A 17,373-nucleotide genomic window follows, 5' to 3' on the forward strand; every position below is an offset into this window, starting at 1 on the left:
AATGATTACAAAAAGGCTCACAAGGAATTAACTTTTAGTCTCCAAGCTTAAGCTTCTCATTCAATAGGTCTGGAGAGATGACAGCTCCTACCAGACTACTAAAATCAAACTCTAAAATAATTTATCTAGACTCCTGAAACAAAAATCACAAGATTCCATCTTACTTTTTTAATATTATAGATAGCTACACAGTTAGATAGGTAGACAAATAGGTAGATGGAGATACATGCATAGTTATGAAGATTCTTTCAGTGAAATGGACCTAAGAATTCATTAACATTGTATATGTAAGTAGTATGCTATCACTGGAAATAGATACATAGTTCTTAGAGAGTGAAACATGAAACCATGAGAAAGCACTATATTTAATTTTTGAAAGGTTAATAAATTAAACATTATTTAATGAATGTTATTATTATTATTAGTTTTTTGGTGTGTGTGCCTTCTATTGAGAGCGTAGCCCTTCAGGGAAGGCAGAAGTAGAGGAAAAGATTGTTAATATGGTTATTGTAAGGCTGAATGATTTAACCTTTGACGGGACATCTGTCAAAAGGAGGAGCCATGATAAAAGATATCATTTTGCTAGTGGCCTTGAAGGTAAGTGTTTGAACTACCAAACAAGCACCCAGAAGAATTGAGAGATTTCTAAGATTTTTTTTTTTGTCTTCAGTTTTATCCCAAAGAAAAATACACATAGATAGACATGCATTTCTGGATCCAGGGATGAGGAAACAAAATTGGAGGATGAATAGAGAAGAGAAAGGAGAAAAAGAGCTAGGAGCAAGGCACTGGACTGACCAAGGCAGTTGGTTTAGAATTTCAGACAACTCTCCCAGTGTCACCAACTCTTGGAGTAGAAGAAAGTTCTTATATAGAATCTGGGGAACAAGTGGATCCTTAAGGGGAGCTAAATAGGACCAGAAAGTCACTTAACGGGCATGGAGGGGAGAAATACAGTCTTAGTGATCAAAATGCTTTGTATCATATTGATTTATTAAGTATTATATAAGGTCCCCAGGTCAAAGCACCAAGTATCCCTAAAGCCTCCAAGTTCCTAAAAATAAAAATTTCTTTAATCCACCCATGGATTCAACTAATTCAAGAAGAAATAGGGATGGAATATCTTCAGGTGTTCCCAGAGTGTCTTTATTTGCTTCTAATATCTTTAGCTACACTCATTAAACCAATGTCTTCTTATGTGTATCTTCCTTGAGAAGCCTCAGACGCTCCCGCAGGTCTGCTCCGTAGAACCTGATTCCACATTAGGACTCATCATCCCCGTTGTAACCTTTTGATATTCTGATTTTTCTGCAGATTTATTTTGAAAAAGAAATGGATTCTACTCTTCAAAAAATGTAAGTACCACAGTTCTAAAATGTTGCTTAGGGCAAATTAATTTCTTGGCTCACAAAGATCATAAGGAAGATGTGGAAGGAAGATGCATCCCAAAATGGGCTGGAGAATTTAGACCAGGGACCTGGCTCTACTTTCTTCTCTTCTGCTAGACTGAGTTCCATGGATGGGCCTTTTGAGACCAATGCTGGCACTAAGGTGGAGCTGTAGGCATTCTGAATGCCATACTGCTTCAACGCAATGGCTCTCGGACCTTGTGACGTCATGAACCGCGGCAATACTGTGGCTACTCTGACTACTGCTACTACTACATGGTAGGTGTGGTACACAGCTGTCGCCTGTGGGGGCCAATTATGATCAGAGATACTGCAGGGCTTCAGTCACATAATTTTATGGGTCCCTGTCTATACAAAGAATTTTGATTTCTTAAGATGTATTATAAAATTCTCCGTCCCCTGGGAGGTATAGCTATTTATCAATGAAGACAGGATACTGAATACAGAAGAATTCCTGAACGTATTTGTTTATTGTTCACTCAAGTGGGTTTGGAAATTCTTATACTAATACCTGAATTGCCTCAGAAAGCTTCCAACTCCAAGGAGAATGGTTTGATAGTTTTCAACATTGGGGTTGCTGCTAAAAAGAATGTGCTTTCCTATCTTGCTACCCAGAACTTCCCGGGAAGGAAACAAAAAAAGAGAAATGAAATTCCACACCACTACTATCCTCTTAGCAGAAAACAAAGCCTTTCTTCATCACACCTTCATTTTCACCACCCAGACCAACTCAGTTCACCTGCATGTGATGAATTCTGTGTTTTCTACCTAATCACCGCTCTACCTCACTGTTCTGGGTGATAAGAAGCTTCCAGCTCTAAATGAAATGCTTCTGCTGAAACTCAAGGCCAGAAGAAATGCTGGCACTGAACATGTAGCTTTTGCCAGGTGACCTGTGTGTGTTGTGGTCATTTAATTCTTGATAACACTTGCGATGGGCATTATTAACTTCAGACTACAGATGAGGAATTTGACTTTAAGATAATTTATCAGGCTAAGCGAGGTCTGTTCCTCCCACTTGACCACTGCATTTGTTCAGGTCTGCTGTTGCCTAGAATGTGAAGGGAAGGGTTATAGGCAGCTGTAAATAAACATAAATGCAGACAAGATCATAGCAATTTCTTAACTACCAGAGAGCAGTATTTTCAGGTCTTTTGGTTGTCTTAATGTACTTGAGCTTTTGTACAGAGCTGTATATTTCTGTATGAAAATATGTTTCTGGTGAAATTCTTGCAATTTACTCAGTGGTAAATAAAGCTAGAGTGAAAACTGGGTTATACAAATGACTGAGAGCCCATGTTTGTTCTTGGGAATCAATAACACATATTCTAAGACCCTTCACAGAAGATGCCCTCTTACTTAAAATGCTAACTTCTTTAAACCTGTAATCCTGAATTACTCCTGGACAGGAGTAAACTGAGTCACAGTCAACCTTTCCTAAAGCTTAGACCAACGAAGGGTCTAAGTAGCTCAGTTTTGAGCTCCAGAGAGATGTACTTACTAGGTCTACTTCCACCCTTAACAGACCATCCTTTCCTCTTTTGATTTCCTTAGATAAGATCTCACACATATTTCTATGGCTAGAGATTACTTTTGAACTACAGCTACACATATACATCTACACACACACACAAAAACACATACACATGTATGTACCCCCCACATGTCCAATATATCCATATTGAAATTCAGTTCACCCCTTAGTTTCAATCACCTTTGCTACAACTATCAAGTTTTTTTCTCTATGTAGAAAATTGATGTAGGGTAAAGAACATAGAATTTTGGTACAAATAGCTTACCTATGGATCATACTTTATAAAGAGTTTATTTGCATTATCTCATTGGATCCTTATAACAGCCTTACTAGTAGGTAAGAGAGATGTTACTAGTTCATTTTTAAACATAAATAAATGGAAGCTCAGATCCATGTCCAGTATTACATACAATGTAATACAACTGAACTGAAATCCAAATCATCACAACATAAATTCAGCATATATTTTTATCATAATTCTTTCTAAAAATTTGCTGTGCTCCTGATATCGGTATCTCTATCTTTATCCATCTATCTATCCCGTTCATCTTTGTCTATCAATCAACCAATCACCCTATCTATTTATTTGTCCCTCTATAATCTAGCTGGCCAGGCTTATATTTTACTATGTTTGAGGTTTTCCCAGGATGCCAGCAATGTTCCTGCTTATCCATTTTGGTAAAGAAATCACCTCATATTTGATTGGATTCACAGACCCCCAGCCCATAGAGTCCTACTGATGGCCCTCAGGACCAGAAGTCTTCCCTACTCTCCTCAGCCACTGTGCTGCCTTCGGCCCACCAGTGTTATGCAGAAAATTTAAATACAAGTCTTTAATTTAGCAGATCCACCCACAAGGTTCCAGAAGCTTAAGTCAGCATGAGTCTTGGGGAAAATATCACTCTGGAAAAAATAGTACATGTGAGAAAAATACTGTGAATTTAGAAGCATTTGTTTTACAAACTACAGATGCAGAGTGAAAGAAAATGACATCTCGCTTTGATATTAAGCCTTCCTCCATAACACATCCATCTGCAACATGTTTTGCAGCCACTTCCCCACTAAACCTCCCGGCACACAGATCTGCACAGGAGGTTCAATACAGATGACCCCGTTTTACAGATGGAGAGAATAGAAATACGGAGAGACTAGAGGAATGTCTCAAAGTTTCAGGCAGTTCTTAGACATCTGGCGTTGGACAGGAGTAAACTAAGTCACCGTCACCCTTTCCTAATGCGGGAAAAGGGGAACGGTGTTGGTTCCAGGCTTTCTTTCTTAAGAGAGGCTTGTTGGCTGAGAGCTGGTTCAAAGGGGACTTATCCTGAAGCCAGTATTGTGTAGCAAAACCTTAGTCTTTTGTAGATTGTTTGTTTATTTGGGTTAGGTTTGGGGGAAGGTGGAGCAGCGGTTTTATCATGGAGGGAGCCTTGAAATGAAAAATGCGAGACTCAGCTTTTGGTCAGGATCCTGTCTCCTTTGGCAGGTTTCTTTATCACTCTGTGCGTCAGTGATCTCATCATTAAAATAAAGGGATGGACAAGATCAGTGGTTCTCAAAGTATGATTCTCAGACCAGCAGACTCAGCATCACTTCAGAACTTGATAAAAATGCAAATTCTCAGGCCTCACGCTTTACCAAGTGAATCAGAAATGCTGGGGGTGGACCCTGAAATCTAGTTTCTGAAGCCTTCAGGTAATGCTGGTGTGGATGCTAAAATTTGAGGACAACTGGATCAAAACTTCTCTAAAGGCTTCTATCGCTAAGATTCTGAATGCATCATGTTATTGACATGATGAATTGTATCTTTCAGGTAATTTAAAGAATATATTTGGCTCAGGGTGCCTGGGTGGCTCAGTGGGTTAAGCATCTGCCTTCAGCTCAGGTCGTGATCCCAGGGCCCCAGGATGGAGACCCACTTCAGGCTCCCTGCTCAGCGGGAAGCCTGCATCTCCCTCTCTCTCTGCCCCTCCTTACTGCTTCCGCTGTCTCTGTCACTCTCTGAAATAAATAAATAAAGTCTTAAAAAAAAGAGAGAGAGAATATTTTGGGCTTTTCAAAACACATACTATCAATTTTTAGGCTATGTGAAGAAAGTAGGTGTTAATATTCTCTCTACTTTAGTGGCAGAGAAATCAAGGCACAAGCTTCCAGAAGCTATAGGGATGAAGATGTGAACAACTATAGTGTAATCTCTCTCTTCTCCCCCCACCCCCAAATAAAATGTACTTAACCTGTCTTTCTGCAACTCAGTTTTCAGAACAACAGTTGACCAAAATAGAGAATGAGCAAGACATGGAACTCAGGGCTATTCTCCCATTTACTTAATGACCTTAGCAAGATGGTACTAGTTGTTACCTTGCGGTCCCTGGGTAAAATCTGGCATAATACTTGTTGCTAGTTTCTACCTCTCTACAATGATAGAAAGATACATGAAATAATGTAAACCAAGATTTTTATAGCTCCTCAGAGGCAAGATATAATTTAGAAACATTTCATGTGCACAGGTTTTGCAGTGAGGCACCTGATTAGGGCCTTTGAAACTTCCTCTTTCCTTTAAGAACATAGCCTGACATGTAGTAGGTGATGAGTGGATGTGTATTGAATCACATTGGTCTTTGCAGATTTCTATGGGGTATACAAAGAACAGTGTTCCATTCTACATGTAACTAAAGGAACATGGCAAATTGAGCCATCAGCCAGATACTCCAAACCTTGTCAGAGAACTAACAGTGAAAGAAATAGCAAACATTTAATCCAAAGAATAAATGGTGTTGGTGGAAAATGAATGGGCATATTCAAACAGAAGAGTAGAGATCTTCCATCTAGAACATGGAACAATGGATATAAAGAACAGGAGGGAAGATGTCTGACTCTTCTCAGTAACTGTGAGTTTACAGTTACCAATGTTTGTGCAGTGGGAGCAGATTGGAGATCGATACAGTAGAAGTGATTTAAAATGTTGGAAATGTAATGCTGGCAGTTGAGTTGGAAGAGGAGAATCTAAGAGCTTGGGTTAGATGCCTGTGACACTTTGCCTTTTGTTATTATGCCCGATTCTTTCTCTTCAGCTCTCTGCCGTATTCTGAGCCTTGGGAAATTGATATCTCAGACTTTATCACCTGGGCATAGTTCCCTTTTGACTTCAGATTGGGTTGCAAAGTGGAAAATGCAGGTAAGAATTTAGGGGGTGAGAGAAGAGAGCACATCATTTTTTTTCCCCCACCTCTACCACTGGCCCACTACATAGGTAAGGATCAGACAAGGGCGGGTCTTATTGCAAAAACCCTCTGCCATCCACCAAATCTTGTCAGATCCTTAGAACATCATTCGTTCCCTGTGCCCCTTTGGGTCTGGGGAGGTAACTCCTTCAAATGTGAGCTGCTTTCTGAGCTAATCCCGAGCTGCTTTATCCCTTGCTGGTCCTTCTAAACTTGTCCACATCTAGACAAACAGTCCATTCAGCAAACTCTCTTCAGTTACCATGTGGGATGCCATCTGATGAGCTGGTTGGTGGCCTCAGAGCAAGGGTTTTGAATCTTTAATCTGCATTGGAATCATGCGGAGGGCTTGCTAAATAGCAGATTACTGGACCTCACCCCCAGATTTCTGACTCAATGGATCTGGGGTGGGACCCAAGAACTTTCACCCCCAAAAATTCCCAGGCAATAGTCTGGGGACTATGTTTTGAAAAGAACTGCCTGATAGTCATTCCCAAATGTGGCCACAAATAAGAATTACTTCCCGAACCACATAAAAATATAGATTCTTGAAATCCCTTCTGGATCTCCTGAAATGGAACCTGGAAATTTGGAGTCCTGCAATGTGTATGTCCTAAATTTTCTCAGATGAATACGATGACGTTAGATTCTCTCTCCCAGATGCTTTGAAACTCTGAGATAATGAGAACGTGAGCTGGTGCTTTCTCTCTGACATTTGACTTGAGAGTTATGAGAAGGCTCTGACCCTGCCTGAGAAAGGAACAGGAAACGTGTTCCTCCCCTTCCTCCAAGATCCAAGTCAGCAGCTTCAACTTTGGAGAGGGGTGGCTTCTCTGAATACCTTAAGGAGGCATGATCACCTCATTCTCCTTTGTTTCACATCAGAACATGGCACACACCTTTTGAGTGAGTGCACCCATCACACTGCATTGGCGCTGTTGGCTCTAAGAGCTGTCTCCCAGGGAAGACCGTGAGCGCCTGGAGCATAAGGGTTGAATCTTAACCAGTTTTGAATGGCCAGCACTTAACCTCTAGCACATCTTTGTATCATCAAGACAGCTGGTCTGGCACAGAGTAAGTTCTAGGGGTGGGGATGGGAGGGAAGATTGTTGAATAAATGAATGAAATGGTGGAATAAATGAATAGATGTTCTTCCTCGTCTTTTCTATGACGTCAACACAAAATAATGATAAACCTTTATTTTGCCCTCCGAGGCTGAATTTGGCAAGTAACTTTGCTAATGCAGAGGGACATGGAGTGAGTTGGATGGCCTCATAGATCTTTTCTGTCTCTTAACTTCTTGGTTCAACAAATAATTGAAAGGAATCAATCTCCCCCTGACTGACAGTTTTGACAGCTGCTGTTATCGGGATGTCAGTGGGTAATCTGTTATTCTCTTCGCCAACTAAAAACTGAACAGAGACATATGCACTGTCAGTCTCGCTCCTCTGATATCACTCCTGGTGCCCAGTTCCCCCACTCCTGCCCTTCGGGATTCTTCCCTCCCCTCATGTCAGGGAAGGGCCTTTACATTCAGAGCAACTCTGAAAGTCCTCCGCCTCCAGCTAGAAGCTGGATTAGAGCTCGTCTTCTCTGAGTATTATTACAGTGGAGTCTCTGGCTTTGCAAACGAATAGGGCTTCATAAATGTAAAGCTGCTCAAATAATAAATTCTCTATGCTTAGCCAAGGGAAGTGGATATTAAAATGAATAAGAGTAATGATAAAAAGGGAGCTAGCAGCATGGGTATAATTAAACCAAATAGCTCACATACACGCATAAAAAGCTCTGAACACTGACTTCCTCTGGGGCACACCCCAGTACACCCAGACCTCGCCTCAGAAAGGTATGCACCACCTGTCATCCTAATGTAAAGCAAACACCTACACTTACCTCCCGTCTGCAATCAGGAAACAAATTTGACTTCCTGAGTCAAAAACTCTTTCAGCCCCTGAGAGAAATTAAAAAACAACAACAACAACAACAACAACAAAAAACAACACCTCTTTTTCCTACCCTCAGTATTCAAGACACCCAAATGCAATTCCTTCCATTGATGGGATGACAGGTACTAAAAAATGAGGGCCTGATGCCGGAGTATTTGATTTGTATTCAGTGTTATAAGCGCATTTCATCTGTGCCAGTAAAAGTAGCCAGCAGCATCATAGGGACATTTTGACCCTCAGAGCTGCTCTACAGATCCCCTGGGGGGCCCTCTTCTAGAGAATTCCCTGGGAAGTATAAGCCTTGTGCAGGCTCAGGCACTCTGGGTGGGGCTGCTACCATCTCCACTTTCTCCCTGGAGCCATTTAAAACCCTACAAAGAACCAGTCACTCAGACTAGGTTACACCTACCTCCCTGTCTCAAGAGCTCTGGGTCCAAATCACCCCTAGGATGAAAATTGGGAAGCATTTCCTCATTACCCTTCGTAAACCGATCCTGTGAGAACACAGTCTCCAGGTTATTTTTTCATTTGGAAACTTCGTGCATTCGTGTAACCCTTTACCTTCAAAGAAGCTATTTATACAAAGGTCTTTCCTAAGATTCTTATTTTAAGGAAACAACATATTCACTAGAAAATTACCATGTGTATAATGTGTATGACTTTGTTAACCTAAGGAGCTCCTCTTGACCTTTATTTTGTTTTCCGGTACTTTCAAGACCCATGTATCTTCCATCTAGAACAGCACAGGAGGAAGCCAACACATTTCCAGGGACCTCGGGGAGTCAATCTCTGTTTCCAACTGGCTTCTCTCACGGCCCTTCTCAACCTGGGACAAAATACTGCTGAGGTGGAGCCTGGCTTGGTAAGGATTGTCCCTTCTGTTCATTCAGTATTCATGGTCAATTGCTTGGTCTTCAAGCTGCTAGTTTTATAGAAGAGAAGGTCCTTCAGAAAAAGACAGTGCTTTAAAGGCCCTCATTGTAATGCCGCATTTGACAGCAGAGTCGACAAGCAGAGAGAAGAGATTCATCTGATATCATTAAAAAAGCTCAAGTCTCATTATTTCACCTTTTGTTAGTTATCTCCTTTTCTCTTGTCATTGTTACATCTTTTGTGTCATGCTTGGTAGTCACAATAGTAACTCGATGTATCATGGACTTGTGGAAATACTAAGCCTAAAATGAAGCAGAATTAATTGCTCAGAATATAATGCGATCTTCCTTACCATGTGAGTGATCTTGAGAATGCACTTGCCTTCTCTAGGTCTATTTGTCTCAGTTAATAGGACCAGTGGAGCAGGGGTATTGAATGTGCCTTCCAGCATGAATTCTCTCTGGGTTATGCTCTCAAAGACTGACAATTATCATGGCGATTGTTGTCTCTAGTAGCATGGATAAACAAGAGGTAAATGAGTGTATTTAGCACTCAGGACTAGTATACATGTGTTATGCACACAAAATGATCTCTGAAAGCATATTGCCTGAACATTTAATTAATTTTATATTATGATTTATTTCATTCTATAAGGGAGAAATAAATAGAAATCTTAGACTTGGAAATTTGAGTCCTGTGTTCCACTCCAGCATTCCTATTTAATTTTACTGTAGGCAAGTCACTTAACTTCAATGAGCTTCAATGTCTTCATCTGTGAAATGACAGCAGATGTACCAATCGAGGGGTACATCTATCAGGGAAAGAGGAGAAATTTTATACTACCTTTCTCCAAGTGTTCTTCTAGTTCCACCATTCAGTGAAATCTGATCTAACTCTCTAAGTACACATACCTTTATATATGAAATATCTAGATTATTTGGGCATAAAGGCAAAGGGTGGGGGTACAAAAGAAGACAGAGAAGATGATAACAACAGGAGAAGTTCCAGGGAGTTCCCTCCTTGGTTGATGAAGAGGAGCGTTTGTTGAGAACACAGGGAGAGCATGATGGAGGCAGAAAGAAGCAAGTGTTAATGTGGTCCTCTCTTCTTAGGACTTCTGCCTCATCCTTCCTATAGTCTGAATCTGGTTCGCTTTAGAGGCAAAGAGCCCCTGGACAGCTACAGCTGGGTTCCTCATCAAAACACTGCTACAATCAGAGAAAGCCATATTCTTATAAGGTCGAGCAATAACTTTATAAACTCTGAATTTAATCATTGCAAACTCTTAATTTAAACAAAATTAATTCATTTACATTAATAGTGATTTTATCTAAATGACTTCTTGACTTTTTCAATAAAGGAAAAACATAGAAGAGAAAGCCTAGTAAAGACATTTACACACCGAATTATAGCTTTGTGGTACTGAAAGATATTTTTTCATATAAAAGCATTAAACAACATTGAAAAGGTAGAAGGAGTTATTACCAAAAAATGACTATTTCTTAATGAACACCACATAAAAGTAACAGATAAAATTTGTCTTGGTTTCTGGCTTCAGATACAACCACACACCAATAAGCTGAGGGCTCTTGGGCACGAGGTCGGCACTGACATAAATTAGTTTGCTTAGAAAGTTGTCACAGTCTCACAGTGGGTGACACATACACACCTACCCAAACCATCAAGAAGTGGGGGCAGAAGTACTGGGCATACTAAGATAATTTTTTCACAAGGCCAGTAAGGATAAAAACACTAAATTACCCAGGAGTGCGCTTCACCACTAGAATAAGTCACCTTTCCAGTATAGACGATACCTGTTGTTGGGAAGTGTCCTTTGTGCAGAAGGGTGTGGCAGCACAGTCTACTTCTCCACTATTTTTTTCTCCTCCCCTAGCCATAATCCCACTCCTTATGGCAAACAGGCACATTCTGATTTGGTGCAGAGGGCAATGGAAGTCAGCATCCTGTATTTCAGGACCCAACTGCTATAGATTACCTATTTACTATGTGAACAGCCTGAAAATTATTTAGATAATAACAGAGCACAATTAACTACACAGAGGTATTTTAATCAAGCACGAGTCAGCATGTATGGTCGAAAGACAATCTATTTGCTTAATGACCTTGAGCAGGTTACTTCCTTCTTCAGAGTCTCAAAGGGATTGAACCAGCTCAGGGGTGCTGAACATTAAAATCCCCTGGGGGGCGCCTGGGTGGCACAGCAGTTAAGCGTCTGCCTTCGGCTCAGGGCGTGATCCCGGCGTTATGGGATCGAGCCCCACATCAGGCTCCTCCGCTATGAGCCTGCTTCTTCCTCTCCCACTCCCCCTGCTTGTGTTCCCTCTCTCGATGGCTGTCTCTATCTCTGTCAAATAAATAAAAATAAAAAAATCTTTAAAAAAAAATTAAAAAATTAAAAAAAAATAAAATCCCCTGGGAACCTCTGAAAATTACTGATGCCCAAGCCCTGCCACCACACCCCCAGTAAATCAGAATCCGGTGGTGGGGTCTGGGTGCTGGTGTGTTTGGGAAGCTCCTCAGGGATTCTGATGTGCTGTCAAGGCTGAGAGGCACAGGTTTCTTCTCAACGCAAGCAGTGGAAGGCATCAATGACAGGAGAGAATCGACCTTGCAGTTAAACTTTGAACTCTAGGATATAAACGAGAAGGATATTTGGAAGTGGACATGTATCTGTTGGGCCTACTCATGGGGCGCATACCACACAATCTCACCACTGGGCAGATGGCAAGTTGAAAACCCAAAACCTGGGGTGCCCGGGTGGCTCAGTTGCGTAAGCATCTGATTTGACTTCGGCTCAGGTCATGATCTCAGGGTTGTGAGATCGAGTCCCCCATTGGGCTCCATGCTCAGCGTGGAGTCTGCTGCAAATTCTTGACCTCTGCCTCTCCCCCTGTGCTCAATCTCTCTCTCTAAAATAATAAATCAATAAATCTTTGAAAACCTAAAAACTAAAGTCTCAAAAGATCACTTGATGTGTTTGAGGAAAACCAAGATTGCTGCTTCCCATGGTAATACTCAGATCTTAAAAGTCCTTTTTTTTTTTTTTAGTTTTTCATAAGTGAAGTTGCTTGAGAAATAATACACCACCCAGCAAAATAGCACCCCAAAAGTGCTATTGCCTCATTCTGGCAAGGAAAACTGTGTTTTCCCTTAGGCCTTGCTTCGTAGGCTGGAGTTGCCATGGGAAGCAAGGCTTTATTGGGATGCCAGAACAAACAGGCTCTGAAACCACCCCAGCACAACGTAGAGAGCTGCCTATAAATCAAAGAAAGCCCTAGGGTCAAAGCCACTTAGAAACACACACACACACTCACACATACACATACTCCCAGAAAAATATTACAAAGGAGAAGGTGTGTCAGGGAAATCCAACTAAAATTACCGCACGTAAGTAATAATAACTGAAATTTATGTGTCCCTTTCATCCACAGTTCTCGAAAGACGCAGAATGTGCTAATATCACTTGTCTTTTGAAAGTTTTCCAACGTTCAGAGGGATAAAAGAGGAGGGATTCTGCATCTGAAGTCAGGCAAGTAAAAGTGGCTGTGAGGGGTCATCTACTCCTTTCTTCTGGTGTCAGGCACAGTTACACTGAAACCAAGTCATTTCTCTCCTTCCCATTGGCAGCGTCAGTTCTCCACCATTCCAGAGTATCATCTTCCACCTACTCTATTTTTCTCCAGGGGACTTCCTACAAGTAATCATCCTGCTAGGATGAAATTTTAATGCAATCTCTCCTAACATAACACTCATGTGCCAGTGTGAGCTTAAGGCAGGTTAACGGCAAGCTGGCCACCTCTTTTCTGCATTCTTCCCATTTGCTCGGTTTCCTTTTTAACCATGAATGCCCATGATTCCACTAAAGAGTGAACTCCTTTGACTCTAGGGAAGAGCACTTTATTATCCTTAGAAGCCTGGCAATACCCAGATAACCTTGATATTAAAAAAAAAAAAATTCTATACCTACCCCGTATTTCTGACATTTGTGTTTAAGACCACATGATTCTTCTTTACCACCTATAAAAATGTGGATAGCTGGTCCCTATCCCCAGCTAGAAGGAGCTCAGTAGATATCAGTTCCTCCCACTTCTTTCCCTGAGGCAGCTCATTTTTTTATTTTAATGCTAAATTGAAATGTAAGATTAAGTTTGGAATCTGTACAAGAAAAGTTTTAGAAAAGAATCCCACTTTTCCATTTAATGAGGGATTGTTTTGTTGTTTAAAAGACGAAGACATTTGCAAGAAGGATATCTCCCCACATTGTAAAGGCTGCCTGGATGGTTTTGCACTCACACGTTTGCCCTGTCTGTCCCCAGCTTCTGCAACTGCCGTGCCCACCTAAAAAGTACGGATCCAGTCCTGCTCAGAACTCTGGAATTGGGGCTGACTCTAGCCATGTGGTTGATTTAATCTAATTCAATACCCTGGAGTATTACCTCAAAAGACATTGATTGCCAGCCTAACCCTGACATCAAGCCCTTGTGTTAATAACTTGCTTTCTGTCTCATGCCTGGCACCCAGTCAGCACCAGAACCCGAGTCTCTGTCACCAAACTCGTGTCTGATCTACATTCTTTGTAAATCTCAGCATACCAGCCTCCCTAGGATTGCATTCTTTTGCCATCTCCCAAATTCAATACCTTCTAACTGATGTAAAGAGCACATAGAGCTAGTGATCATGGAGGAATTGGACGGATGGGAAGCAAACTCGGAATAATTCCTGAGTCCTAGTGCAGACTCTTGCAAGTGCCTTCCTTCTATTCTCATCGCGCTTGCCTTTTGATTGAATATTAGTCAACATGGAACTTAACCAGAATATAAACTCTCAGGACTAGTGTGTGTTTTTTTCTTCTTTAAACTCTTTATTCCTCCCTATATCATCCATGATCAGAATTGTGTCTCCTTTCCCTCCTTATTTTATCTCAATTTCTCCCACTCAAGAATAGAGGCAGCTATGCCGTCAAGAAAGATATCCCGCACTACTTGTCTGGATGAGTTCTAATTTCTCTATTCATTGGCAGAGAGAATTCGGGCAAGTTCCTTTACCTCTATGAGCTTCCCATAAATATGTCGGCTGTTTTCTCCTTCTTCTCTAATGTTATGAGAACAGAGTGGTAACACATGCAAAATCTTCTTAAATATTTCCTCAGAACAACTTTAGAGCAACTTGGTGGGGAGAGGGGCTCTTTCCTGCCCAGTACTGCTTGGCTTTGTTTTCGTCACAGTCTTTAAACCACAGTTTGATGATCACTCATATAATGCAAAAGTTTGGTACCTGTATTTCTTCCTCTGCTGTGCATTTTTTTCAGATCTTTGACCTCAGCACTTTAGCTAAAACTTCAAAGAGGTCCTAAGCTAGTGGGAGAACTTCAAAGTCTTCCTACAGGGTCAATTAGCACCTATAAAATTTATCTTTGTTGTCACTAATGACTTAAACCCAAGTGGGGGCTAATGAGGATTGATAACCACCAACTCCTAAGATTGCTGTTTTTCAGTGGAGAATAACCCTTAACTCTCTACATGGACTCTCCAGTGTGTGATTGGTTCAAGATTCATTGACTATTTTATTTTATTTTACTTATTTTCTATTTATTTATTTATTTTTTTATTTGACAGAGACAGCCAGCGAGAGAGGGAACACAAGCAGGGAGAGTGGGAGAGGAAGAAGCAGGCTCTTAGTGGAGGAGCCTGATGTGGGGCTTGAACCCAGAATGCTGGGATCACGCCCTGAGCCGAAGGCAAATGCTTAACCACTGTGCTACCCAGATGCCCCGAGATTCATTGACTATTTTAGATTTGAGGTTCTTTTCACGATTCTTTCAAAGAAGGAGCTTTCCTGGTTACCTGGGTCTCTGCTAACGAGCATAGCTTAGGTGCCTGCCTGGCCCTCAAAATAAGTGATTAAGACTTCCTGATGAAATGAGAACTCACCTCCCAGATGTATGTCAAGTCCAAATTCAAGTGGGCACATCAACAACAGGCACGCTGTCTAGGTCGTAAGGCAAGACTGAGATCAAATCTTACCTCTGCCATTTTGTAGTCTCTTGATCTTGAGCAAGTTCATTGGCCCATCTGTGCCTTTGTAAGATGGAGCTAATGAAAATACCAGAAGCTGTAGTGAGTGAAAAGGATGAATACAAAATACTCAGGAATCACTAGCATTTGGTGGCCCTGTGAATGGATTTTTTTTTTTATTAACAATGGAAAATGATATTTAAAGCCAATGGTAAAAATGTTCTTAAAGTTTGAATTGTTATTATAGTTAAGGGATCTTTCCTTATATGAATATCTCTCTCAAATTATCATGTAATTATAGGTATATATTTCTATATAACATAGATAAAATGTTCAATGCAGAAATTTGATTTGGGTCTTATTTATACCTTCTAATTATAAAATTAGCACGTTCTAAATCTGTTTGGGGAAAACCAAAAAATATAAAGGAACAGAGAAAAAAAAAAAAACTCCACCTATATACAATTACGCAGACATCTGTTATTTTGTCACTTTCTCTTTTAAACAATTTTTACCATCAGGAATACTACTGAAATAAAAACAAAAACAAGTGTTTTGGATATATATGGAATTTCTGATAAATGTAAAAAAATTACTGGTTATTTTGTTCATAAATATTTGGCTCTTTTTATTATCATTTAAACTTTCTTTTGATTCTTCAACCTCTTCAGAGCAGGTTTCTCACCCCTGACCATACATTAGAATCATCTGGAGAGCTTCGGCAAGGGACTGAATTGAAGGTCAGCCTTCACCCCTGACCTAATTATGAGAGGTGTTGACAGAGGGGTGGGCATTTGCATTTTTTAAATTTCTCCAGGTGAGTCTAATTTACATCTAAGTTCAGGAAGTCTTGCTTCGGAGGGACTGACCAAATCCTTCACAAAGGGAGCCCATCTTTCCCATCTGAAAACAGTGATGCTGAACTTTCCTTTCAGAGCCGCTGTGCGGCCAAACCAATCTCTCCTTAGGGTCAAAACTCCTGCAAAAGCCATCAGAACTATAATCCTTGGCTCCTTTGCTTGGTTTCTCTATATCCTTCCTTCTTTATCACTGTTCTTTGGAAGGTTACAAATTATCACCTATCAGTATATTTCACAACTTAAAAAAAACAAAGCAGTTTGCAAATTCTTTTTTTCCTTCACAGCATTTTCCTTTCAAGTTCTCCACCCCCAAACTCTTAATTTTCATTTAGTTCCTTTAACACTGCTCTCTCCTGGTTTACGAGGCAGACTGATATTAGGAAGAAAAAAAAAAAATAAAGAAGTGTTCTGGAAGAAGCCGTGGTGAGTTTGGGTCTCGGCCCTACCAGCCACCACATGATGGAAGGACTGAGTGAGTGACACACTGTAAGCCCGCGGACCCTGTGTAGTGCATCCTGGGAGGAGCTGTTGTTCACTCCCTTTTTTCCGTCTCCTACCTCTCTTTCTGATTCTTTCCTAGAGAAGATGGATACTTTTATTCACCAGAGTGCTGTGAGAATGTTTCCTAGAGAGATCCTACTCCGCAGGGGGAAGCTGACTGCAGTCCCTGCTCACTCTTCTGTGAGGATAAGCCATATCATAGAGAGAAGGAGGACATGGAAAAACAGAGAGTGAGAGAGTGATGGACTATGGTAATTTCTCAAAGTCCTCTTCAAGAGAATGTAGTCTAAAACTGCATTTGTTTTAAAGATTTCTTCACATTTGGATTTTGGTTTGGTTGGTTAGTTGCTTTGGGGTTTGGGAAAATGTGTGGATGGGTAGAAGCTGTCCTCAGGGCAGCCAAAGTTTCTTCCTCTTCTTTCTGAAAACAGACTTATTCCAAGGGTAGCAATCAAAAGAGTTTCCTGAGGGTTTACTATATGCTGTTCTAGATCGGTAAACCTCAAAATGGCACTCTAAGGGAGATGTATTCTCTAACAAAAGAAAACTACTTGTATTTCCCATGTATGTGGCATCATTTTCTGCCTCAAATCCTTGCTTATGCTTCTTTTATAGACTTCCTCTTCATCATCTCCTCAACACTGAATTCCAAAAAAACTTCAAGTCTTGATGGGCTGACCTATAGTTCTCTTCTTATCTAATCTCTTTTTTTACTTTCATTTGAGCTCCAATGTCTAATAATGTTTTATAAGTTCTGTTAGACTATACTATAATCTTCTTGATGTGATTTTATAACTATGCTTAGCTTAGTGCCTGGCACATAGCACGTACTCAATAAATATTTTTGAAGTGGGTATTTTATTTATTTGTATAAACCTATAAACCAACCCGCCAAACTGGTACTATTATACATTAAAATACAAAACATCTTTCTACAAATACTAGAATAATGTACAAACGAGCAGTTGTAGTAAAACAGCACGGGGGCAGAGGAAAT

The sequence above is a fragment of the Ailuropoda melanoleuca genome, chromosome 1 (assembly GCF_002007445.2).
Source record: "Ailuropoda melanoleuca isolate Jingjing chromosome 1, ASM200744v2, whole genome shotgun sequence".
Lineage (NCBI taxonomy): Eukaryota > Metazoa > Chordata > Mammalia > Carnivora > Ursidae > Ailuropoda > Ailuropoda melanoleuca.